This window comes from Macaca thibetana, chromosome 1, assembly GCF_024542745.1.
Source record: "Macaca thibetana thibetana isolate TM-01 chromosome 1, ASM2454274v1, whole genome shotgun sequence".
NCBI lineage: Eukaryota > Metazoa > Chordata > Mammalia > Primates > Cercopithecidae > Macaca > Macaca thibetana.
The window spans coordinates 145583146-145609462 of record NC_065578.1 but is presented as its reverse complement, the minus strand read 5'-3'; the positions used below and the strand labels follow the sequence as shown (position 1 = coordinate 145609462).

General features: G+C 36.1%; 1 protein-coding gene across 4 annotated transcripts in view; it reads right to left on the bottom strand.

Moving 5' to 3' along the window:
- GPATCH2 (G-patch domain containing 2) overlaps positions 1 to 26317 on the bottom strand; it is a 203385-nt gene that overhangs the window by 107888 nt on the left and 69180 nt on the right. The gene's annotated exons all lie outside the window — the stretch shown is intronic.

Sequence of the window (26317 nt, the reverse complement as noted above, 5' to 3'; positions counted from 1 at the left end):
GTGTTAGCCAGGATGGTCTCGATCTCCTGACCTTGAGATCCGCCTGCCTCGGCCTCCCAAAATGCTGCCTGGCCAAGTTAATGCACAAGATTGTTTTAAGTAAAAGCCAAAAAGAAGACTGTTCAAAATGCATCCTGTGTACCTAAAATACTACCTAGAATATTTGTTGAATGAATAGACAACTGACTCCGGTTTTACGAGAACAACCCCCAGTGTACTTGGAATTGGAACTAAAAACCAGCAATGAGGGAATGAGCAGCCTACCACTAACTCTGGAAATAGTTCCACCTCATCATCTCTACTGATTTCAGACTACAAAAACGTTTTTAAATTTTTAAATTTCTTTTAACTTTGCCCTTCCCTTTTTCTCCCTCAAATCACTTACACTGTCTGTTTTTGTATACGCTAAGAATCACATGAAGCTCCTTATATCCAAATAAATTCATTAGAATCTCTCTCAAATTAGCATCTTTTCCTAAAGCCCAATTTTAAAATTTTATTAGTATTTATTTACTTGTTTTTGGCTACTGGCAAACACCAGTACTTTTTTAGTCTCGTAGGTGAGAAAATCTGGGAGTCATCTGTTAATGACTAACAGGATAGTACAGAAGAAAGAAGGAGTGCTTTGCAGTCAGATGAAGCAATCTCTTTTACTATGCAACCTAGCTATGTTAATTAACTCACTCTGTGCCTCAATAATCTCAGCCATAAATTGATTGTAATTCTGATTTCATAGATTTTCTGTAAGGATTAAAAAGAGAAAATACATAGAAAAAATTATAAGCACAACACTCTGGCAAAAAAGAGGCACACATGCACTGAATATTTTATGAGGACTTTAGTACCAGAAACTGCCACTCTTTTGCTTCTTATTTTCTTTTTCTTTCATTCAAACTGATAGTCTCCATTTATCCAAATAATTTGCTGATTTCTTCTGTAGTGTATTCTCCATTTCTATTAGCCTATTTCTAATTTTTTTGGAAATTCCATCGCAATTAAGGTGAATACTATATAATTTTGAACTTAATTGCTTGCTTTCTAGTGATTAGGAAGGTTTTACCTAGATGGTAACCTCTACAAGTACACTAAATCTGTAATCAGTAACCATATTCTTTAAAAAACAGATGTATGGCTGGGTGCGGTGGCTCACACCTGTAATCCCAATACTTTTTGGGAGGCCGAGGTGGATGGATCACGAGGTCAGGAGTTTGAGACCAGCTTGAACAACATGGTGAAACCCCGTCTCTACTAAAAAAATACAAAAATTAGTCAGGTGTGGTGGCGCATGCCTGTAATCCCAGCTATTCGGAAGGCTGAGGCAGGACAGTTGCTTGAACCAGCGGAGGTTGCACTGAACCGAGATTGTGCCACTGCACTCCAGCCTGGGTGACAGAGTGAGACTCCCTCTCAAACAAAACAAAACAAATCAACCAGCCAAACAAAGAAAGGTATGAGCTTTGATAAGTCACTTTAAGTCATTGGATCTTGATTTTTGAATCTGTTAAAAAAATTCAGTATTTTCTCTAAAATCCTTTGCATCAAAAACATTTGGTGATTCTATGTTGAGTTCTTAGGTCATTTTCATACAGATTAGAAATCAAAGAAAAGGAGTCCTTTTCGGTTTATTCCCTCTCTCTGAATTTCCTCAGCTTTTTGTTCATTCCATTAACAACACACTTTACCACATTATATTAAGCACATGTCTACCCTGCTAGGTAGCAAATCCCTTGACAATAGGGTCTGTTTCAGTTAATAAACTTTATATCTGGGCTACCTAAGACAGTGTGTGGAACATAGTAGGTGTTCAATATATGTTTGCTACATTGAAATTAATTATCTTAAGAAGTATGAGATGGGAAAACATTATAAGGCTTTATAATTATAATATATAAAGGTTATAATTATATATTATAAAGATTATAAGTGCTTTGCCCTGATAACAGGTATTCTCTTTCTAAAACCCTGTTTCTCCTAACTACCCTTTCACTACTATCACTGTCCCCATGCTACTCAAAATATTAAAATATGAGGTGAAAGCATCATTACTGCAACAAATGAAACCACTTTGGTCTTACGTGATGAAAATGGTGAAACGAAAGAGTCAAATTCATCAAAGTACAATCAAACCATTGAGGGTTTAAATGTCCATTTAGACTAAATAAGGAAAAAAGGAAATGCTTAAATTAATTTGATGAATACAACTTTTCCCACTAATTCAATCATCTGGATAATTCCAAGAATTTCAATTTGACAATAACATAGAAATTTCATCATTCAAGATTTTCTCACTGCAATTCATTTTTTTAATATCAAAAATTACAAAACTTCTTTAAAGACAGTAAGCAGATTATAATATCTAAGTACTATACATATTTATTTCTTTCAGTAATAAACACTAAGTTTTTAATTACACAGACGTTACCTCCTCCTTACCACGATCCTTTATTTTTAGACTGTATAAAGATGAAATAAGTACAAAACTATTCTCTCAGCCCTACCTTTCCATCAAAAAACGAATGGATTCTAACTTAGATAGATTCCTGTAGGTATCAACTAAAAAATCTACATCCATTAAAAAAAATAAAGTTTGAACTCAAGAAATTTTGCAAGAGAATATTCAAGAAATCCAAAAGGCATGATATATTCGTTCATGCTTTTGTGGCAGTTCTAATGATGTGACTCACATACATGAGGCAGGTTCATGACAAGTTAGCTGAGCATTCACATTTCAATACACCTTTGTACACCTAAATTTCATTACATCAATCTTATTTAAGATTTGCAGATTCTGTAAATTTGGGGTTAATGTTACTAAAATGTTATGTGCTATGGAGTTTATTTTATTGGCAGAATTTTCTTTAATAGCTTTACAAATAATTTACTCTTGTGTTTATAGAATCCTTAATAGTCTGAAGGGTCAAAATGGTTTTTAGTTATACTTCACCAGATTTTATGGGGAAAATAATATGTAATTACATTTTCCCATTTGCAGATACATGAAGGTCTCAGGACAAATCTCTTGCAAATATCAAGGGTCTACTGTAATCGTTTCCAGTCTGCGCATTGAAACTTAGCAAATGGGTAACACCCTGGCCTCTCCATTCTGACTGTGGCTTGGATTGGAAGGTTAATCACCATGAAGAGCAGAAGAGCTGAACCTTAATGATAAGGTGGGCATAAATCCTAATCCACAATGTATGCTTTTAAAAAAATATATATACCAATAGGCTCTTTGGGTTACTATGGGCCAAGTTATGTCCATCATAGTCATACTTAACAGTGTTGGGTCCTAATTTTTCACACAGTTATGAATGCTATACTGTCAAACAGCATGGGCATTTAGGGATAGATTCATGCTGATGCCTTGTGCTGACTCCCATCACCGCCCCCTTTATCAAATCACTTTCTTATACCCTCTGCTTATCTAAAAGCAGATGAAAAGGTGTATCAATGTGGACAAGATTTGCCATTTGGGGTGTCGGTGTGGGTATGGCATATGAGTTTAATAGAATTTCTGTGTGTTGATAATTAAATAGTTCCATATGTGAAAGTTAATGAAATCCATAATTTCATATAGGAAAACATTACTACAATTTTTTCCTTAGTACATCAGATAAAAAAATAAAACACTGACAAGTATGAGCTCAATTCTAATATATTAAGGCTAATTTCAGAATGGGAAGCATCTCATACTGTTCCAAAATGTAAATATCATGTTGAAAAAAATGGTTATTCTCTCAGTAAAAGAAGGATCATTAATTTCAAATCAAGGAAGAGTTTATATGATTAAACCAGTATATATTTGCTCAATTTACTATCTTGAGATTTTAACAACAAGATTGAAACAGACTGACTATTAGAAATTTGAAAAGGGCAATGTCCACATTGTTCCCCTGGTACTGTACAATGGCAGGTCAAACTTTTGTTCCTCTTGTCCTACAAACAATTTTCAAGCCCACGCTCAATAAATAAATTTGCTCTCAGCACTCCCAATCAGTGCTGCACAATCCCCTCAGTAGCAGACCTATGATAAATGGACTTATTTTCCCAAATCAAACACTTGAATTTAAATTCAGATGAGTTAATGCAAAGGTCAACATTGTAATCAGTTCTTTTGATCTTTATAGAATTTCTGGAGTAATACATAATAAATCTGAAACAAGGCAATTTGCAGCTCTGTATGTGTGGCTGGCAATAAAAATCTTAACGATCAGAGCCTTTATGTACTTAGGGAACGTTTTATCGTAATGGCTATGGTGAGGGCTTCAATGCATAGGAAACAATGGCAATAGATAACCCTGAAAGCCTTGATTTCTTGATTGTTTTACAATTTATTTATATATGTATTTATAAAAAACTTAATGAATATACATCTATGCTTACTGTATGTTTGAAATAGTCACTACTTTTATCACAACCACCTAGTTTTGCGTTAATAGGTTGGACATAAAAATTGCCTATGATAAATATTTGCATATCAGGTTCAACCTGAAATTTTCCAATCTCAGTTAGAATTGCATTTCTTTAGAGAGTTTTTACATTAAACAGTTTTGGAAGGTTAGGCAATATAAAAATTAAATGCTATTCTTCAATTTTATAACTGATAAAGCACGATTAATTCATTATGGTACAATCACAAAGAGGTTCTAATGGTCTTTAAAGTGAAATTTAAGGAAGGAAGGAAAGGAAGGAGGGAGGGAGGGAGAAAAACCAGATAGATGAACAGGAAGTAAAACCGACAGACTTGCAGCTAAGTGCCCCTTTTATAGCTGGCTGCTAGGTACTATTGGGTCCTATGGCTTTAGGCTGTTCCTGTACTGTCCGTGTCTTGGAACCCTCTGATAACAATTTACCTTAAAGCAGCAGTCCCACTTATTCAACAAAACACTACATGATTATGGGTGAAAGTAACATGAATTTTTACATTGATAGCAGTAATAAACAACAGTCTACTAGTGTTTTCAAAAATATAGAATCTTTTTTATCTTAGTAACATAGCAGTGATTGATCCTTTCTAAACAATAAAGCCATTTTTGTCAACTTTATTACACTAAAGTGCACAGTGTTTGTACAATAGTGCTACTCTTTAAAGTATCAATTCTGATCCATTTTAGTGGTAAACAGATTTCAACAAGTACGTAATATTCAAGGTAAGTCTTTTAATGAAATTATAAACATGAAAAAAAATCCTAATTTCTAGCAGTGAGGAACCTACTATACATAAATTCTAAGTAGTAGCCTTAGGACTATGTAGTGAAAGGTGAAAAGAAAAACAGCTTCCAAGGTGGCATTTAATATCTGTTCCCACAGTGTCTCTCTTCACAACAATCGACCCTTATTTTTGGCTCAAACACTGAGGCTGAAATATGGCATTGTGCACAAATTTATTGTAATACTGTTTTCTGGAGACTCAATGAGAGTACGTAAGAGCCAGATGTATCCTGCGTACTTGTGGCGTGACAACCGTTAACTCCAGTTGGATCCAAACATTTCACTGAATTTGGCCAAACAACAAGGAATTTTAGAAACTTCTGGGACAAATACATTCATCTATAGCTTCTGTAATTAAGTTCTTTCATCGGTAGGCAAGTTTGGTTAAGGTCCACGAGCTCCTTTTGATGGAGTACTACAATGACACACCTTCTATCATCCTAAGTTTGCTCTCTAAAGCTAAAGAAAAGCAAAATCATTACTCAATCTGAAAATTCTGTCATTTTCTTCAAATTGTGACTTTACTTCTCTAATAAAGCCTTTATAAATCTCTGATATCATTGAATGCAACACAATTCGGCAGTAGAAATGACTGGGCACAAGGTAATAACTGCGCTATTCAGATGTCTGACATGAGTCTAAATTTCCGTACTTCCTAAGAAAAATCAGCCATGTTTTTGTTTTCTCCCCCTGCAGTTTCATATTTACGGTATACAGATGTCCTGTCACAGCAGTTAAAAAGTACAGTCTCGTGAGTCACTAGGGGTCTGACAAGTGGAGTCTCAAAGCCCGATAATTACAAAGAGTCCTTGATTTGAAGAGAGCTCATTTCATTTTTTGTCCAGCAAGTTTCTACATTGCAGCCTGCATTAACAAAAGAATCAAACAAAATCATAAAACTTAAGCTTCTATATTCTGTTCAGCCACATAAGTATCCTAAAAATTAGCAATAGTTAAATGCATACATATAGTAAAAGTTCAATTATTTTCTTCATCCATGTGAATACTTATTTATCATCTACTACGTGTAAGACAATGGGTTGGGTAATTAAATACATCACATAAGAATCTGATCGGCAAGTTAACAACACAAGCCTTTTAGATAAATGACAAAGTGGAAGCTGAGAACATCCAAATTTAGTTTGAATAAAATGTTCAAGCCTCTTTCACAAGCTACATATTAGGTATTCCATCTGGGAAGACTGAAGTAGAGTTTTTTATAGAAAGCCCAAATATCCCAATTTTCTTATTAGCATGTCCTTTGGTTCAACTAAGTCACTCATGCTCATAAATCATGTAAGAACTTGCTTTTTGGTAAAAAAAAATTCTAAGGGGGGGCTATATACCCTGAGGTCAAGAGGGTCAAGATTATACAATATAAGTTTCGTTTCTTAAGGAATCTTGCTGGGTTTAGGCTGTGATGAGCATCTACTGGTTGGCTGACAGTGTCTATTCCTTCTACTAATAATAACATCCTGATTGTGAGTGACAGTGTCTATTCCTTCTTCTAATAACAACATCCTGATTTTTTCCACAGGAAAATATCCTTCTCTCATCCTTACAGTAGGAGATACAGTGGCACAGTCTCCAATTCCCTGGCCCAGGCCTGAGCATTCACAGCACCCCATCTATGCCCATTATAGTTGGCTCAGGGATGTGAAAGTCAACAAGAATCAATTCTAGAACAGTTTTGAAACTACTGGAAAGAAAAAATTCCTCTTTTTGGGGTGGGAGAAGGATTCCAGAGATAAGATATAAGTTTCAAGTGCTGGGAGCCCTCTGTCTCTAGAAGCTGGAGAGCCTGGCCAAGAATGACTCAATCCCGAGGAAAACAGCCAACACATGGAAGGGGCCAGATTTAGGACCAAAGCCATCCTTTAAGCCTGCGGATTTAACACTTTAGTTCTCTGAGCCAATAAACATCTATTTCCTTTTAAAAATGTCTCAGCATAATAAGACTGGCTGAGTTGGGTTTCTCCTACTTAAAACCCAAAAAGTCTTAAGAATTAATACCAAAGTCCTAAACTGAAAGCTTTTGCCTAGGGTTTAGTATCCTCCAGAGTTGACAAGATATTTTCTTCCACAAGCTTTTCCACTTTTCCTTAATCTGCAAGTTTTCCCCCTACTTTGTCACTGGCATCATAAGGCAGAATAGTGTAGGGACATTAAAGAAAGGCAGGCAGCTGCAGCTCACTAAAGAGAGTAATCCATCCCTGAGCTTAAGATGCTGGTACATGTGGCATCTGGAGACAAAAAAGGGAACTAAAACTCCTAACACCTGCCATGAGCCAGTCACAGTTCTGCCTGTTTTACCTACATCAGTCCACTTAACCTTATTTCACATCTGCATAACATTACGAAGAAGAGACAGACGCCTTAGGGACTAAGAAATTGCTAGTCAGAGAATATAGTGGCATTTAGTACATTTAGTACAAAGTAGTGGCTAGGGGTATTGGCTCCAGAGTCAGTTTTAGATTTATGTCTCAGAGGCTACATCATTGAAAAGCATCATGATGGGAATGTTTTAAATCTGCTCCATGCCTCAGTTTCCCGACATGATTCAAAGTCACCTTTATCTTACTTATAGGGATAGTGTGAGAATAATTAAGATGTTACTCATCAAATATTTTGAAACAATACTTGGCATATTGTAAGCTGCTAATAGCAAAGCCTGAAATTAAGTTATGATAAACACCTAAATGTTCTGAGAAAGTGTATTAAATCATCTGATACGAGGAAATGACCAGTCCAGCCCACAGTTTCATGGACAAGAACATGTGTTGTCCATGGCTCCAAGAACAAACAAAGAAGGGCAGGAAGAGCCATAGTTATAACCAAAGATGAGAAACCAAGAAGAGAATCCTTCAAGAGGATTCCTTCTTAGGCTCGCTTGGCTAAGAGTTGTATTGCTTCTGTAATGTGAATGGACTAGAAGTTAATATCAAGATGTTAATTTATCTTATTTGTAGTGTGTGTATATAGTTATACTTGAGTCACTACCTTTATAAAGTCTTAAAAAAGTTTACTCCAGATATTCTTATATTGAACATCGGAACTGAGATATGAAACTGCAATAACCTGGGCACATTGGCTCATGCCTGTAAACCCAGCACTTTGGGAGGCTGAAGAAGGCGGATCACTCGAAGTCAAGAGTTCGAAATCAGCCTGGCCAACATGGCAAAACCTGTCTCTACTAAAAATACAAAAATTAGCCAGGTATGGTGGCACACACCTCTAATCCCAGCTATTGGGGAGACTGAGGCAGCAGAATCGCTTGAACCCAGGAAGGCAGAGGTTGCAGTTAGCCAAGATCGCACCACTGCACTCCAGCCTGGGCAACAGAGCCAGACTCCATTTCAAAAACAAACAAACAAACCAAATTATGTGATTCTCCTGTGTCCACTATCCTTTCCAACCCAGAGGCCAACATTCTTTAAAAAAAAAAAGTTTAATTCCCTTTGTCAGTTCTTCTCTCCACACACCAGCGTAAGTAATCCCTAATCAGAAGCAAGCCAAGATTTCTCCACACACCTGTAAATAATCTGCCTTCCATACCCAGGCTGCTAACTGCTGTTGGAAATAAAAAGCCACACAAATGAGATGAACCTGGTCAATGCATGTGCAAGTGGGCAATCCCAACAGTCTCTAGTGTTCTCTCTCTTCAGTTCTTCACATAAGGCATTGAGAACTTTCTCAAGTCCATTCAAACCTTTTCACCACTTCCCTGCCATCCCCAACCTTAGCAAACGAATTTGCCTTCTAGCTTACAAATAAAATATAAATGAACAGTTTTTCATTTCCTGCCCTGAAACTGTAAACTTAACTCCAATATACCTGCCCTTTACGTTCCTTCTAGTAAAATGAAAGAAATGTCTTTCCTCCCATTCACAGTGCGTAGCTTGAGGCTAAGCTCTCCATCTGTATTCTGGCTCCTGCTGTCTTTCACTTAATTAGGAACCTCTTTCAATCCATTAGCCCCTCTCCTTGTTTTCTCAATATCTCCCTGCCTACGGGAGCCTTCCCAATTGGCAGACATATTTTAGGTCCTCCTTTATCAAAACCAACCAAAACTCTGAACAGTGCCATTTCCTTTCTCTCCTCTTGAAAGCGCAGCTTCCTAGAAGGACAGTCAATACATGCCTGTCCCCACTTTCTCACAAGTGGCTACAACATAAAATCTGGCTGAGGTAGCCCAGCAATCAGAGATTCCAGGTGACCCTTCAATTCAGAAATGTGAGTGGAGAGCGACAGTGAAGCACTGTTTATTCACAGCAGGAGTTCCTTCAATGCACAAGCACTACCAAGACCATATCTGAGACTCTGGGAAGACGACTGGCTGGTAAGATCTTAGAGTGAGGCCTTGGCCTCTTTTCCTCTAGTCCTTGTCATAGAGGGTACTTGGGCAGCACCTACAGTCTGAGTCCATAAAGGTGCATACTTATTATTCTTCTCCCACAGAAAGGGAAAATAAAAGAAAAGGATCTTCTTAAGAAATTCTTATCTTTCCAATCAAAATTGATCTGTCCTTCATTGAATGTCTAAACACTTTAACAGGAATTTGATTTAATAGCTACTTGTCTACAGACCTTTCTCTTGATTATAGGTTTCTTGGCAGTAGACTATGTAATTGTTTTTCTGTGTTGTCCATGGCTCCAAGCACAATTGGTCACAAGAACAAGCCAGGGAATCACGAGGCCAAACTGGGATTATGAGAGGCCCTGATGTGTAGAAAACTAAAATGAGGTAAAATACATAAAGGGTTTTATAAATTACAAAGCGTCAAATACAGATGAAATTATTTTACACATAGCTAGATCATAACACGCATTTGCTGAGAAAATGGATAATTGTTAAACAGACATTCGTAATGTTATAAAGCCAACAATGCCATTTCAATAATTTTCTCTAGGTAAAGTGTTAGACAATGGGTAGGATGAACTGTGGGTTTGAGTATCTGCCAACTACTATGTTCTTACCTGTGAAATGAAGATTCTCTTACCAGTTTTTATATCACAAAGTTTTAAATTTTTTAAATAAAATTCCTAAGAATACAGCTAACTAGGGAGGTGAAAGATCTCTACAAGGAGAACTACAAACCACTGCTCAAAGAATTAAGAGATGGCACAAGCAAATAGAAAAATACTCATGCTCATGGATAGGAAGAATCAATATCATTAAAATGAACATAATGCCCGAGCAATTTATAGATTAAATGCTATTCCTATTAAACTACCATTGAGATGCTTCACAGAAATAGAAAAAAAAAAAAAAAAAAAAACTATTGTTTAGGCAATCCTAAGCAAAAAGAACAAAGCTGGAGGCATCACACTACCCAACTTCAAAGTATACTACAGGGCTACTGTAACCAAAACAGCATGGTATTGGTACAAAAACAGACACATAGGCTAATGGAATGTAACAGAGAGCCCAGAAATAAGGCTGCACACCTGCAACAATCTGAGCTATGACAAACCAGACAGAAACAAGCAATGGGAAAAAGATTCCCTATTCAATAAATGGTGCTGGGATAACTGGCTAGCCATATGTGGAAGATAAAACTGGACCCCTTCCTTATAGCACATACAAAAATTAAGATGGATTAAAGACTTAAATGTAAAACCCAAAACTATAAAAACCCTGGAAGACAACCTAAGCAATACCATTCAGGACATAGCCATGGGCAAAGACTTTATGATGAAAATGCCAAAAGCAATGGCAACCAAAGAAAAAAATTTACAAATGGGATCTAATTAAAGAGCTTCTGTACAGACAAAGAAACTATCAACAGAGTAGACAACCTAAAGAATGTGAGAACATTTTTGTAAACTTTGCATCTGACAAAGGTGTAACATCCAGCATCTGTAAGCAACTTAAACAAATTTACAATAAAAAACTCAAATAACCCCATTAAAAAGTGGGCAAAGGACATGAACAGACACTTTTCAAAAGAAGACATACATACAGTCAACAATCATATAAAAAAAAAACTCAACATCACTGATCACTGGAGAAATGCAAATGAAAACCACAATGAGATACTATCTCACACCAATCAGAATGGCTATTATTAAGAAGTCAAGGCAGGCGTGGTGGCTCACACCTGTAATTCCAGCACTTAGGGAGGACAAGGCAGGCAGATCATGAGGTCAGGAGTTCAAGACCAGCCTGGCCAACATAGTGAAACCCTGTCTCTACTAAAACTACAAAAAATTAGCCAGGTGTGGTGGCAGGCACCTGGAATCCCAGCTACTTGGGAAGCTGAGGTAGGAGAATTGCTTGAACCCAGGAGGCAGAGGTTGCAGTGAGTGGAGATCGCGCCACTGCACTCCAGCCTGGGCGACAGTGCAAAAACAAAACAAAACAAAACAAGTCAAAAAATAACAGACGCTGGCAAGGTTGTAAAGAAAAAGGAACGCTTTTACACTGTCGGTGGGAGTATAAATTAATTCAATCATTGTGGGAGATAGTGTGGCAGTTCCTCAAAGACCTGCAGACAGAAATATCATTCGATCCAGCAATATCATTACTACATATATACCCAAAGGAATATAAGTCATTCTATTACAAGGACACATGCATGCATATGTTCACTGCAGCACTATTCACAATAGCAAAGACATGGAATAAACTTAAATGCTAATCAATAAACTGGATTTAAAAATGTGGTACATAGACACCATGGAATACTATGCACCCATAAAAAAGAATTAGATCATGTCCTTTACAGGGACATTGGTGGAGCTGGAGGTCATTATCCTTGGCAAACTAACTGATACGGTTTGGCTCTGTGTCCCCATCCAAATCTCATCTCGAATTGTAATCCCCATGTGTTGGAGGAGGTCTGTTGCGGGGGTGATTGAATCATGGGGGCGAACTTCCCCTAGCTGTTGGGGAAGTGACAGTGAGTTCTCATGAGATCTGGTTGTTTGAAAGTGTGTGGTACTTCCCCCTTAGTTCTCCTCTGTCTCTCCTGCTCCTCCATGGTAAAATGTGCTTGCTTTCCTTTCGCCTTCTGCCATGATTGTAAGTTTCCTGAGGCTTCCCAGTCATGTTTCCTGTTAAGCCTGTGGAGCTGTGAATCAATTAAATCTCTGTTTTTCATAATTTACCTAGTCTCATGTAGTTCTTTATACCAGTGTGAAAATGGACTAATACACTAACGCAGGAATAGAAAACCAAATGCTGCATGTTCTCACTTATAAGTGGGAGATAAATGATGAGAACACATGGACAGATAAAGGGGAAAAACATACTGGGGCCTATTGGAGGTTGTGGTGGGGGAAGAGGGAGATGATCAGTAAAAAAACCAATGGTTACTAGAGTTAATACCTGGATGATGAAATAATCTGTACAACAAATCCCCATGACACAAGTTTGCCTATGTAACAAACCTGCACAGGTATGCACAAGTACCCCTGAAAATGAAAGTAATCTTTTTGATTACATGTGCTGCAAATACTAAAAGAGACACCTGCTTCTCTCAATCTTTGCAAAATCAGAAATCTCAGTTGTGAAAAGAATACTTTGAATATTTTACAGGCTTTTTATAGTGAATTCTATAATTTATTCAGTGAATACAATTTTTATAAAACTTTCTTTTGTCCTAAACTGGGTGATATGGTTTGGCTGTGGCCCCACCCAAATCTCATCTTGTAGTTCCCATTATCCCCATGTGTCATGGGAGGAACCCGATGGGAGGTAACTGAATCATGGGAGCAGTTTCCTCCATACTGTTCTCATGATAGTGAGTGAATTCTCATGAGATCTGATGGTTTTATAAGCATCTGGCATTTCCCCTGCTGGCACTCATTCTCTCTCCTGCTGCCCTGTAAAGAGGTGTCTTCCACCACGATTGTAAGTTTCCTGAGGCCTCCCCAGTCATGTGGAACTGTGAGTCAATAAAACCTCTTTCATATAATGTACTCAGTCTCAGGTATTTCTTCATAGCAGCATGGAAATGGACTAATACATGGGGAGATATCACAGTTTGATGGTGGTGCCGTATTCTCTTTAAAAATAAAAATCACCTGAGGAGTGGTAGTTGCCAGGTGCAAACGAATGTCTGTATACTGTTGCTTGTTCTTTTCCTCTTTCTATACAGCTTTGTCTAGTAGTATCTAAACACACTGTTTTCAAAATACTTAAGTTTTGGCAGCTCTCATTTAAGGCCACAGTCTCTCAGTTCAATTACAAAACCATTTACTGAGCACATATTATGGATTAGACATCATGGGAGATATATTTTAATTAATCTCAATTAATGACCATACAATTCATAACTCATATCAATATGAGCTTTTTAAACTTAATTATAAATTTATATTTCTCAGGGTATAGACTCGCCCCTCATGTTCCATGTATCTGTTATGTTAGGATTGTCCGTCGGAGCTAATATTTGGGAAATGAAGATGGTAAATGGTGCTTTGCAATGAAAATGCTCCAGAAACATTTAAGATATTCCTGCTACTGTGTATAGAAATATTAGTATCCCATGAGAAAAGTTCATTTGATGTGGTATCTTCTTACCTCTCAGCCTTTGCCCTTATGATACAAACAAATGGCTCCATTTTATCTGAATTACATCTCACAGAAGACCATTCAGAGAGAAGTAATGAAATACTTAGAAACTCTTGTCATTCATTCATTCATTCATTCATGTGTTTATTCATTATTTATTCAACAAGCATTTGCTGATAACTCATATTCCTTGGTAAGATAAATCTACTAAGAACCATATATGAGAAAAAACAAAGAATGGACTAATTTAGTTAAATGACTGAAGGACTATCAAAACGTAGAAAGGCTTCTTAATCAGCAAATTAATCCATAAACTAACTCATCTTATGCAAAGTCATAGGAATTAGAAAAAAAGAAAAGCCTAAAGACTAAAAATTTTCAGTGAATTTAGGTTCACATTTAGATTTGCTCTTAGTTGGCTGCAAACACCATACTTGGATGTCAATTGCTTTAAATTATATACAAACAAAATCAAACCTCATTTCCTTCTCATTAGTTCCTTAACGGGAGAACTCTGTAAGGAATAACTGTCTATTCACCATTTTTAGTTTCTTATTTTCCTAAATGCCAAACTCTACACTTCCTAAATACTACATATTTTTCTATTTTATCCCACAGAATATAAAACTTTGAGGCAGCATGATTTAGTGACAAGACTCTGGGTTCTATAACAGAAACACAAGGGTTCACCACTTGTTAGCTATGACCCATGGTAGGTTTCTGTAAGCTCAGGTTCCTCTGTGATTAATAATGTCTAATTTTTATAGGGCATGATGAGGATAAAGTACGTACATTCTTAATCAAAGATCTACCACATAGTAAGTGCCCAATAAAAGATCATTATTATTCATTTATTCACCAAATGCTTACAGAAACCTGTCTGGTCAGTGCTGAGTACTGATTTGACCTTAAGGACCTTAAGGTGTACAAAATAGACACTCATTACTCTCAAAGTTGATTCTCATGAAGAGAGACCAACTACAAACACATGAAAAAAAATCTAGGAATAGTGTTAAATACAAACTGAAATTATGCTATCATCATTAATTAAAATTATTTTTAGTGAATGACACTCATCTATAAGTGAAAGTCAAATTTTCTTATTACCTAGTTGGTTTAAAAAAAAGACATAGCAAAAATCTATTGACAAAATAAAAAATGTTTAATAACTTGCTTCAATAACAGAAACCCACAAAGTAAAATTTGTTTCAAAAAATGAAGTAGCTTACTCTGTACTTACCACAATTTTAAAAACATGATTTTAAAATCATATTTAACTTCCACTAGTCTACTTTACATAATTTTAATGAATAAATATTTTCTCTATAAGTGATAAAATATCTGTGATATTATACTATATTTTTGTAATTATATACTATTTTAATATAATTATTTAAATACATGTAGGGAAGCAAGACATGCAATAATTAAGATAAGTAATTACATGATTAGTAAGTCTAATTACATAGCATATAATCAGAGACTTTATGAAGAATTTTTGCTTACATGGACAGATGATTTTTCATATGCTTATGCATTATAAATCTGTTAAAAAATTCATAATTTGAAATAATATTTTAATCAAAATCATTTAAGAAGCTCTAAATTCTTAAGAAAATATAACAAGAATTCTTCAGAAACCATGAAAAAATAAACCAGAGAGAAATCCAGACCAGTCAGGAGTGCAAATCTGGTTATGTCAGAAACAGAAAAAGATGTATGGTCAGTAAAGAAAGTCTTTGCTCTTTGTAGGCCTGCACGGGCATTCTATTTGATGCCAATGGTACTAAACACAAAGGCAAGGTATCATAAATTCATTCATTTCATTCTCACTGTCATTTAAGAAAAGGTCTCTGTAGACCAGTGTTCCTAAAAGCATCAGTGTCAATTGGGAACTTGCTAGAAATGCAAATTCTCAAACCCTAACAAAAACCTACAGAATCAGAAACTGGGAGTGGACCCAGCAACTCCTAATTTAACAAGCCTTCCAGCTGATTCTTACACATAGTACAGTTTGAATACCACTGCTCTAGGTTAATATTGAAAGAACCAAGACTGCTAGTCTTCTCTATTAATACTTCAACCTTGAAAACAGTGCCAAAAAGTCTCCTTTGCCAGAAACATTAGCAATTTGAACCATGAACTGAGAAATAAGAACACAGATCTCATTCAATGTTGTATTTGTTGTATCTGAATAATATTTTTTGAAAACTTTGCGCCATGTTAGGCAGAAATCATGTTAAGCTATTTATATCCATTAACACAATAGAATGCTACAACAGAAGTACTATCATTAACCCAGTTTTCAAGGGGGGAAACCAGAGTTTAGAGGGGTCATATAACTTGTATAAGGTCAAATGGCTAGAAGTAAAATGGCATGCTTGCCAATGACAAAATAACTACATATCATGTAACATCACTCATTTTCATTTAAATTATTTACTTTTCAGTTATCATAGCCTTGGATGCCACAGAAAATATTCTTTAACATTACAGGCTAAGAACTTTATTAAGACAATAAGATAATTTTAAAAATTCTTCATCAATCTATTTTTAGATGGGTACATTTGCAATTACCTATCAGTTACTAACATAACTTCAAGTAGTATATCTGGTGGCGAAATATGGAGAAAGAATACTGACTGCCTTACCAACAAACCAACCTGATGTATCTGAATAAAACCTTGTAAACTTCTCCTATGTATATGAATAAAACCTGTCTGAGGTATATGAATAAAACCTTGTAAAACCTCTCAACATTTACTGAAGCAATGTCAACTAAAGTTCGGCCTTTACATATAAGGAGGCACTTCAAATATATTCGTATTCATTAGAACTGAAACAGATTCATATGGTATATCCATATACACATACATATACTATTCAGAATGTACTCATATAATTTAACAACTTATCTAGTTAAAGGTGTATGTGGCCTAATACAAATTCAATACTGGTTTACCTGTTCCAGAAGCAGTAAAGGTAGTAGTAAAAGTAGCCACCGGAGGGCAAAGGGAGAAGAGTCTATGTTCAACAGAGAATTTCAGCTGGACAGTGATGAAAAGTCCACATGGTACAGTGCCTCCATAAATTATGTTGGAATGAATGGTCAGGCCACAAAGGGGTTCCAAAAATAGGTTGAAACTGCTCACACTCTGAAAACAAATTGCCTAAATTCCAATATGAAAAAACAGTGTTCTCGACATATATTTTCATGTGGCCACTACTGGGTGAAGCTAGGTCTACAGAGATGAAATACAATATACTTTGGTTTTGAAATTGGAAGTTGTTATTCCATCAAGACACTAAAATGCGAAAAAATCTGCATAAGTCTAGTGCCTCAAGGCTTAAAGATATATTATGAAGGAAAGACAAAATGAACGATGGCATGTCAGTTGGCCTGAACCCTGGGAGTGAACCTGCATTTTGGAGAGACGAAAACCTCAGAAGTCTTACCTTTTAATCATCTCAGGAGTGTGAATTTGTATTATATAATTATTGGTTTATCTAAATTATAAATTTAAGTGATAATAATGGGAAAATCATTAATCAAAAGCAAAAGTACTCAGAGTTGTTTCATTATTATTAACAAGTTCATTTTTCTTAACGGGAAACACCAAATCTAAAATGTTAAAAAATAGTTATATGATCATTTCTCTTAAAAGATAGAAAATCAACAGAAAAAAAGTAATGAAAAAACTAAGGGGTTGTTTAGTTTATAATCTTTGTTTAAGATGTCTGTGGTTAATCACCAGGAAAATCAGCTACCTATCAGTAACTAAATTTGCAATATTTCATTTTAAGAACCTCATAATCACAAAATACATAAATATATTGGCTTCATAAATGAATACTCAACAGACTCTATTCTGCACTTTAAAAAATTTGGTATGCATCTAAGGGAGAACAATAAATCCAATCATCATATTTTATTGATTAATTTCATCACAGGACTAAAATGTTGAAGGATCACGTGAATATGGCTTTAACTCAAACAATATTCAATTTTGATAGAACTGTCTCAGTCATTATTTTAATTGTAAGAATATGTATACTATATGTATTAACAATAGTAAAGTATTTAGGGAATATTAAGCCATACTTTAAGAAAAAGTTAAAGTTCCAACACAATTTTTTGTATAGTCTACATTATTGTTTTGAAAATTAAAAGTGGTAAGTTGTATATAGAAACAATAAATGCATTCTTATTCAACACAAAAGCCTCACGTGATTCAGGACACAGGTTTCGATTGTGATTCAAGTTGCATTAAAATTATTTTCTCATTTGAGAAATCATTTGTCAACAATAGAGAATATCATTAGCTCAGTTTTGTGAAATACAATGGCATTTTTACATAACTAAAAAGTAACCAAAAGCTTCCAAACAGGGTAGAAATGTTACACTGAACAACCAAGAGAGAACCAAACAGTGTAAAGCCATATTGTCCCACAGCATGAAGTGATCAGATACCTGCCTAAAATGATGGACAGCTCTGGCCTAGTGAACAAGCAAAAAAAATCCCATTTACTTTCGTCCAGATGGGACCAACTGGACGCTTCAGCGCAAACAACTCATCCTTCTTCGGACCTTCTTGTCCAGCTCTTGAGCTAGCTCCAGCTGATAATGATGAATATCAAGGCTACAGTAAAGTGGGTGACAACAGAAGCCTTGTTATAGCTGCCAGTCTTTCGCTCTTGTCATTATTACACATTGAAGATTTATTTGAGTTTATTGTTGTGCACAGGGTCTAGCCATTTGCAATTCATCACCTACTACAGAAAGTTCAAGATAGTGGCCGAAGCTATAATTGCCACCTCCACCTGCTTCTGGAAATTATGAGGTCACGAGCTAGGGCAACCTAGTCCTCACTGAGCTCCAAAAGTCACAGCAGCATGTAGTATGAAACAGTCAGGCCCTATCTGTACTGAAGCATCTCTTGAGATCACATTAATAACACTACATTGCCTGGCAATTGATTAACTTGTATCTATAGTACAAAAAACACTAAGAGGTGACAGTCACAGGAAAGAAATAATGAAACTATTAAAACTGCCACAATTTGAACATTATTGTTATTATCATAAACGATGTAGTTACTAAGTGTTGATTCAGGAATACATACATCTATTGATAAGGCACATTCTTTTATTTAATCTGACATAATCTAATCTTCCAAAAGTCAAACTAGTCTAACTGTAAATCTGTTTTGGACGTAGGTGGAATGTAAATCCTATACAAATAATAGTAATATTTTAAAAAACAAGTACTTTGATATTTCTTACATGTTACTACACTACAGTGTTAAATGAGTTTGACTCTGGGAAAAAAGTGAATAATAAAAAACCCCATTCTTTATTGTTAAACTGTCTTTCTCCTGTATTTATCCATTTTATTTTTATAAAGGAACAAACTTTTCCCTGCAAAAGAGTTGAAAAAATTTTTAAGAGCTTTTGCCTGTACTATTGAGCACTCAAGGTTTTACAGCCAGTGCTACAAAGAGTAGGAGCTTTAAAGATTTCCATTCTTCTAAAATACATGAATCACTCATCAGTTTGCTCAGTGTACAGATGGCTTGAAAATTTATGACACCTGAATCTTTTCCTTCTTCGTATCATGCCATTACTTGGTTGCTACATTCTCACTGTTAATGGATTTCTAAAACCAAGGTTTACTGAGATAGTTTCGTTCCAGGTCCTCTTTTTAAAAAATCAACGTGGCAAGGAATGCAGCAAAAGGTAAGCTAGCATCATAATTTAATATAAAACCCCAACTATTTATAAAGATTGTCTGTATCTTATTTTATTCCTCAGAGTCTAATGATGTTCAATAATTTCATTTTATAAGGCTATAGAGGATTCAAAATTCTAAGTGGGAAGTTTCTGTCTGCAAATTCTTTTACAAGTGGTTTCAAATACACACTATTGTAGCTTTCTGCCACATTGGCTAAAATGTCAGCTTGAGCGGGACAATTTGCTCCTGCTTGTACATTAGGGTATGAAGGTTTAGAAGTTCTGATATAATTTTACTATTAAAGGTTTGGCCTCAGATTGAATCTCACCTTTACTTACTCTCGGGAGCACTGTAAGGGAAGACAAGAAAAATGTCCATGATACTTATTTATCACATTGTTTCTCAAAAAACATGACAATGACATAACTAACATAAAGCCACATCTCAACCAAGTATTCCAGGTTATCACTTGGTGGAAAGCTGCAGAGAATTAGACACTGGAAGCCGTCCCAACTTTTCCTCCTCTGCTGATCAGCTCCATAAGAAAGTAGCATAGGACCAACGACCTGCAGTAACAGCTGACAGGGAGAAGCCTGCAGGCTTGGGAATAAGTCCACAAGAGTAGTGACTAATAAAAATAACAAATGGGCATCAGCCCTGTTCAACCCATTTAGGAGATCGTTATGGTTCAAAACAGAGTCAATTATAATTTTCAAATCAACTCCAGCAAATACAACTCATATTCAGGGTTTAGCTAGGACGCTCAGCAACAGAGACTGGAATTCTTATGTCACTTACATTTGTAACTAACACCTACACTACACTTCTCCTTAAAGTTTATGAACATCTGCACTTCACCTTAAAGTTTATGAACTTCTTTCATGTACCTATATCATACAATCTTATGAGGCACGGGCTAATACTACACGAATTTTACAGATGGAGAGACTAAGGCGGAGTCATACAGTTCATACTCCAAATTCTTTTACTTTGTACTACATGACAGGCAGAACAAAATAGTCAACTTATAAATCATTTGAACTGCTCTCTCATTCCTAATACTGAAAAGAGGTTTGAGATATGTAATGAATGGAATTACATATTTGTAATTTATCCAAGAAAGAAATTTTCTTTTTCTTTAAAATGCCAATCTAAACCATTATTAGGATAGAAACAAAAATACATAAGAAAATTCTAACATCCATTGCTTTGATCCTTTTTAAACTCTGAAATACAGCTTATATAGTTAAGTCTGTAAAAAAACCACACGAGTAGTTTAAGGAGCAGTAACCCAAGCCAGGAACTAGAATGTTAACACACTCCAAGTGTCCCCATTCACCCTGCCACATTTATATCTTCCCCCTTCTTTTCGGGGGGCAACCACTACTGTGAATTCTGTGAATTCATCATTCTCTTTCTACTCATTAGTTGTTACCACTGGAGTATGTATCCCTAAACAACATTGTTTCATTTTGCCAATCTTTGAACTTTACATAAATAGAAACACACTGTATGCATTATTCTGCATTTGCTCATTTTTTCTAATATTGTATTTTGAAATTTATTAACATTGATGCATCTAGCTGTAGTTCATTTTTACTATTAATATAGTATTCCACTGAATGAATATACCACAATTTATCCATTCTCCTGCCAATAGACATTTATGATTTTTTTGTCCAGTATTATACTATTACGAAGATTGCTACTATGGATATTTTTGTACATGCCTCCTAGCACAAAAGTGCAGAAGTTTTCCTGAGAAATATACATTGGGGGCCATTGCAAATTCATGAGATATGCATTCTTTATGGACTGGTGCCTTTTTCCAAAATAGTTAAATCAGTGTGTATTCCCAGATACAGGTTTCAGGAATGCCAATGATCCTTACCATGATAACAATTTGTACTGTCTGTTTTTAATTTTTGCTAATCTGGTGAAATGGTATCTTATTGCGATTTCAATTACAGTTCCCTATTTTCTAATTAGGTTGAACACCTATCATGTTTATAGACCAGTTGTGTTTCTTCTTTTGTGAAATATTTGTTCTTTTGTTTTGCTCATCTTTCTGCTAAGTGTTTTTCATTTGAAAAAGCCACTCCCAGCCTGTGGCTTGGGGGGTGTGTGTGCTGTTTCTCTCTCTTTACATCTTTTAAAAATGTCAAGTTGGCCAGGTGTGGTGGCTCATGCCTGTAATCCCAGCACTTTGGGAGGCCGAGGCAGGTGGATAACCTGAGGTCAGGAGCTCGAGACCAGCATGGCCAACATGGTGAAATTCCATCTCTACTAAAAATACAAAAATTAGCTGGGTGTGGTGGCAGGTGCCTGTAATCCCAGCTATTCGGGAGGCTTGGGCAGGAATATTGCTTGAACCTGGGAGGTGGTGATTGCAGTGAGCCGAGATCATACCACTGCAATCCAGTCTGGGAAACAAGAGTGAAACCCCGACTCAAAAAAAAAAAAAAAAAAAAAAAAAAAAAAGTACATTCATTTTAATGTAGTTTAATTTAACAGTCTTTTCTCTATAAACTTTTTTGTCCTACTTAAAAATTCTTTGCCTTGAGGTCATAGAGTTCTTCAATATTTGTTCAAAAATGTTGTAGCTTTGCCTTTGCATTTGTGCATTTAATCCACTTGGAATCAATTTTTGTATGTGCTATAAGGCAGAGATTCCAACTTCATTTCACCCTACATGGATAACTGATTATCTCTTCATCCTTGGTTAAAAAGTCCATCCTTTTCCCACTGATGTATACTATTACCTTTGTCATGTGTCAAATGAGACTATTTGAGTGCTTTTGCTTTGGACTCCTTGTTCTGTTCCACTTGTTTATTTTTCTATCCCTGCACTGACACTATACTGTCCACTAATGTATCTTTCATAAGATGAAATTTTGAATTCCTAAAACTTTTCAGTACATGATAATCACACTGTAAAATAAGCAGAAGTAAACTTTATTACCATTTAACAAGTTAATAAGCTGAAGACACAAGTTAATCTGTAAAATGCTTCTGAATCATGATCCACATCTTATGATTTTCAAACCATTGACTTTTTAACCCGCTGACTTTTTCAAAGCATTTTCCTGTTATTTCATCAATCTTGAATTTAAAATGATACTAAATTTATATAATAGCTTTATATAATTGAAGAAAAACCACATGTTGAAATCACATGCACAAAAAAATAATTAGAAACAGGGCTCTAAAAAGACTGGCTGCATAATCTTGAACAAATCATTTACCTCTCTGAGGCTAACGGCACCTCATCAGTACAGTGTTGATAACCACTGTCTTGAAGGGTTTCTGTGTGTAACAGAGGTAATATATTTAAATACTTAACACCATGTTTAAAATGTAGTATACACTAAGTAAATAATAAATATTTTGACATTGAATACATGTGAACTCATGTATCTTTTACTAATAGGGCTCTCAATCCTAACATTAAACAACAATGGAATCAAACGTGGAAGGTACAAATTCCATGATTTTCTGTTATAATAAAGTGTCTCATAAAGCCTTTATACAGACTACATGCATCCAACTGATTACGAAAAAGTCAAGAACCAATCTAAGAAGTCCACCAGCCATCCTGCCAGCCAATGCCTATTCTTTAGCATTGAGGTGTTTAAATTAAATTCTGGTACGTTCCCTGTTTAGAGTTCCTATATTCCACCCCATCAAAACTCAAACAAGTTGTGGTCATCATTAAAACAAAACAAGGCCTGGAGCGGCAGCTCACACCTGTAATCCCAGTACTTTGGGAGGCCAAGGTGGGAGAAGTGCTTGAGGCCAGGAGTTGAGACCAGTCTGGGCAACAGAGTGAGACCTGTTCTACAAAAGGTTTTAAAAAATAAAATAATAATAATAATAAAACATCACAAAAGACTACAATCAATCAAAGTTAAGGCAAAAGCCTAGAAGTCATCCCTGACTACTCCTTCTTTTTGCTTCATCCAACTATACTTGGTAGGAAACAAATCAAGTGGGTCTACCACGCTCACTAATTCTCCCTCCAGCAATATCTCTTCAGGCTCCCACGATCTCTCTTCTTCAAGTTCCTCACACTCAACTGAACATACTGCTTTAAATATTCCCTACTGCCTCAGGAATATGTATAATCATATTAATTTAAACAAATAATTAAACAATTAATCTAAAATGGCACCAAATCTTCTCAGATGTTACAACAAAATCCTGTAAAAATACATTTGTTTTACAGCTAAGAAAAGTGAGGCATGAAGAGGTTAGATGGCATGTGTAGAGCTTTAGGTACTAGATCTAGAACTCAAACCAGATCAGCTAAGGCCAAAAGATACCTCTCAACCACTATACTATGCCATGGATCATGACTCACTCTAAAACATAAACATATCACCCACTGCTAAAAAAAAAAAAAAAAAAAAAATCCTTCAAAATATAAGGAAATATCAGATTCTAGATATGTTTTCAATATAGAACCTTCAACAGCCCCTGCATACCTGTGACATAAAAAAATCAAACTCCTTTTTCTAATATCCCATTGAGAGCTGGCTACAGTCCTATTTCTCACTATCACCCACTTTGCACTCTTCTCTCCATGCTTAACAAAGGATTATCATTACCTTCATCTTACGGCATTACAAACATATAAGCTAGCTCCAGGAAATGGAAAAAAGGAAGGGTAGAAACACTGACAAGCAGGCAGGGTGAAAGCAAAAGGGAGGTGAGCCCAGGAGAGCCCAAGTCTGGTTGAGAATGAATGAGAAAGAGAGCAGGTGAGCCTGAGAGTGAGCAAGTGAGCTCCAACCCAGTTCGGGGAGAAACCAGAGATTGAGCTGGGCTAAAGACAGACACCACAAGTGAGAGCCCAAAAGTGCTTGAGAGAGACAGCCTATGAACCCATTAGCACACCCAAGAAAGAGAGACAGAGATCAAGAGACACAAAATTCCAGAGGGAGAGAGAGAGAGAGAGAGAGAGGTCTATAACTCACTGTCCCACATCAGGCTATTCTAGCTTGGAATGCCTTTTTTTAAATTTAATTTTTTATTTTTTTGAGACAGAGTCTCACTCTGTCACCAGGCTGGAGTGCAGTGGTGTGATCTCGGCTCACTACAACCTCCTCCACCTCCCAGGTTCAAGCGATTCTCCTGCCTCAGCCTCCCAAGTAGCTGGGACTACAGGCACACGCCACCACACCCGGCTAATGTTTGTATTTTTAGTAGAGATGGGGTTTCACCATGTTGGCCAGGATGGTCTCAATCTCCTGACCTTCCGATCCGCTGCCTTGGCCTCCCAAAGTGTTGGGATTACAGGCATGAGCCACCGTGCCCGGCCGGAATGCTTTTTATTGTTCCTCTCCACCTCATTTTCCGGGTTACTCCTGTTCATTTTGCAAGGTTCAGCTTAAGAAGCTTGTACTCCAAGACCCTTGCCTACATCCACCTTGTGAGTGCATGCTACGTGTCCTTCCTCGCTATACCCACAGTATCCTATTCCTCGTATGTTATCACAGCTCTGAGCAAATGGTTTTGGAAGTCACTGACTGTTTCATCATTTAACTTCTCAGGGGTATTTGTTTTCCTCTTTGCTCATCAATGTCTTGCAAATAGTGGGGCTCAGTACATGTTGAATGAATGAAAAAAACCCAGTTTTTCCACTTCTGCAACAAACACTTTCCAAATATAATAAGATACAGCAGCCAATTCTCACCTACATACATTTTCTTGAACACATTCTCCCTTAATTAAGGTTATCAAATAAAACATTAAGTGAATACGCAAACTTCAAACATTCTGAATATAATGGCCCAACAATTACGAACCTCCAATTCTGTAGGTGCTTTATTTACAGCAGAGTTTCTCAACCCCTGCATGATGGACATCTGTGGCCAGGTTAATTCTTTGCTGTGGGAGACTGGTGTGTACACAGGATGCTTAGCAGCATCCCAGGACTCTTCTGACTGGAAGTTAGTAGCACCCCCAACCCTGTTTTAACAATAAAGAATGACTGTCTGTTTCCCATGGCGGGTATATTTTCTTTAGGTACTAATCAATTAAAGTTTTCATTTTTCACTTTCTCTGTATAAGATGGCACTATCTTAAGATTTAAACTTTAAAAGTTGGCATAGACAGTGGTAAGTGTTATTTAATGGGGTAGGAAAAAAGGATGCTCAGTTAGCCCTAATTTCACTTGAAAAGCTAAGAGAATACTCAAAGTTTAAAAATAAAAAGTTTTGATAATGTGAGTAATTTCATTCACTTCTGGAAAAAACAAACAAAAAAAAGAAAGAAAGAAAATACCTCTGTACTATTTGTGCATTATTTATACCTTCCTGAAATGCTGCAGTTTTCAGTCACTTCTACAATACACTTGGTTTTTCCTTGTATGCAGAAGCAAACCAGACATTTAAAATTACAACTCAACATGAGGGTAAATAACTGCATCTGCTACAAAACTTAATAAAATAATCACAAACACCATTGCTTTGCTGACAGGAGGAGCTCTGGTGTCACTAAAACTGAAGAAAAGGTTTATCTAAAAACATGCACAGCAGTTACTGAGATAAAATCACACTTGGAGAATAAAAAACTGAAAAATAGATGACACTTCAAGCAGCCAGAAGATTTATGATGACGTTTGTCATCAAGGCGTGTGTGTGTATATTTAATGCATTTTAGGCAAGCCCACCACATTTAGGAGAAACTCCTCTTTTTAACTGCACAAAATAATCCTGTTTATTCTTTTCAAACTTTGATTTGTGCCAAGTTCATTTTCAAAACTGTCTTCACACATTGGTATTTCCTCTTCTGCCAATGGTCTTTTCCCCACTTTCCTCTGAGATAACTGCAGTTATCTAGAGTCGGGCTCACTGA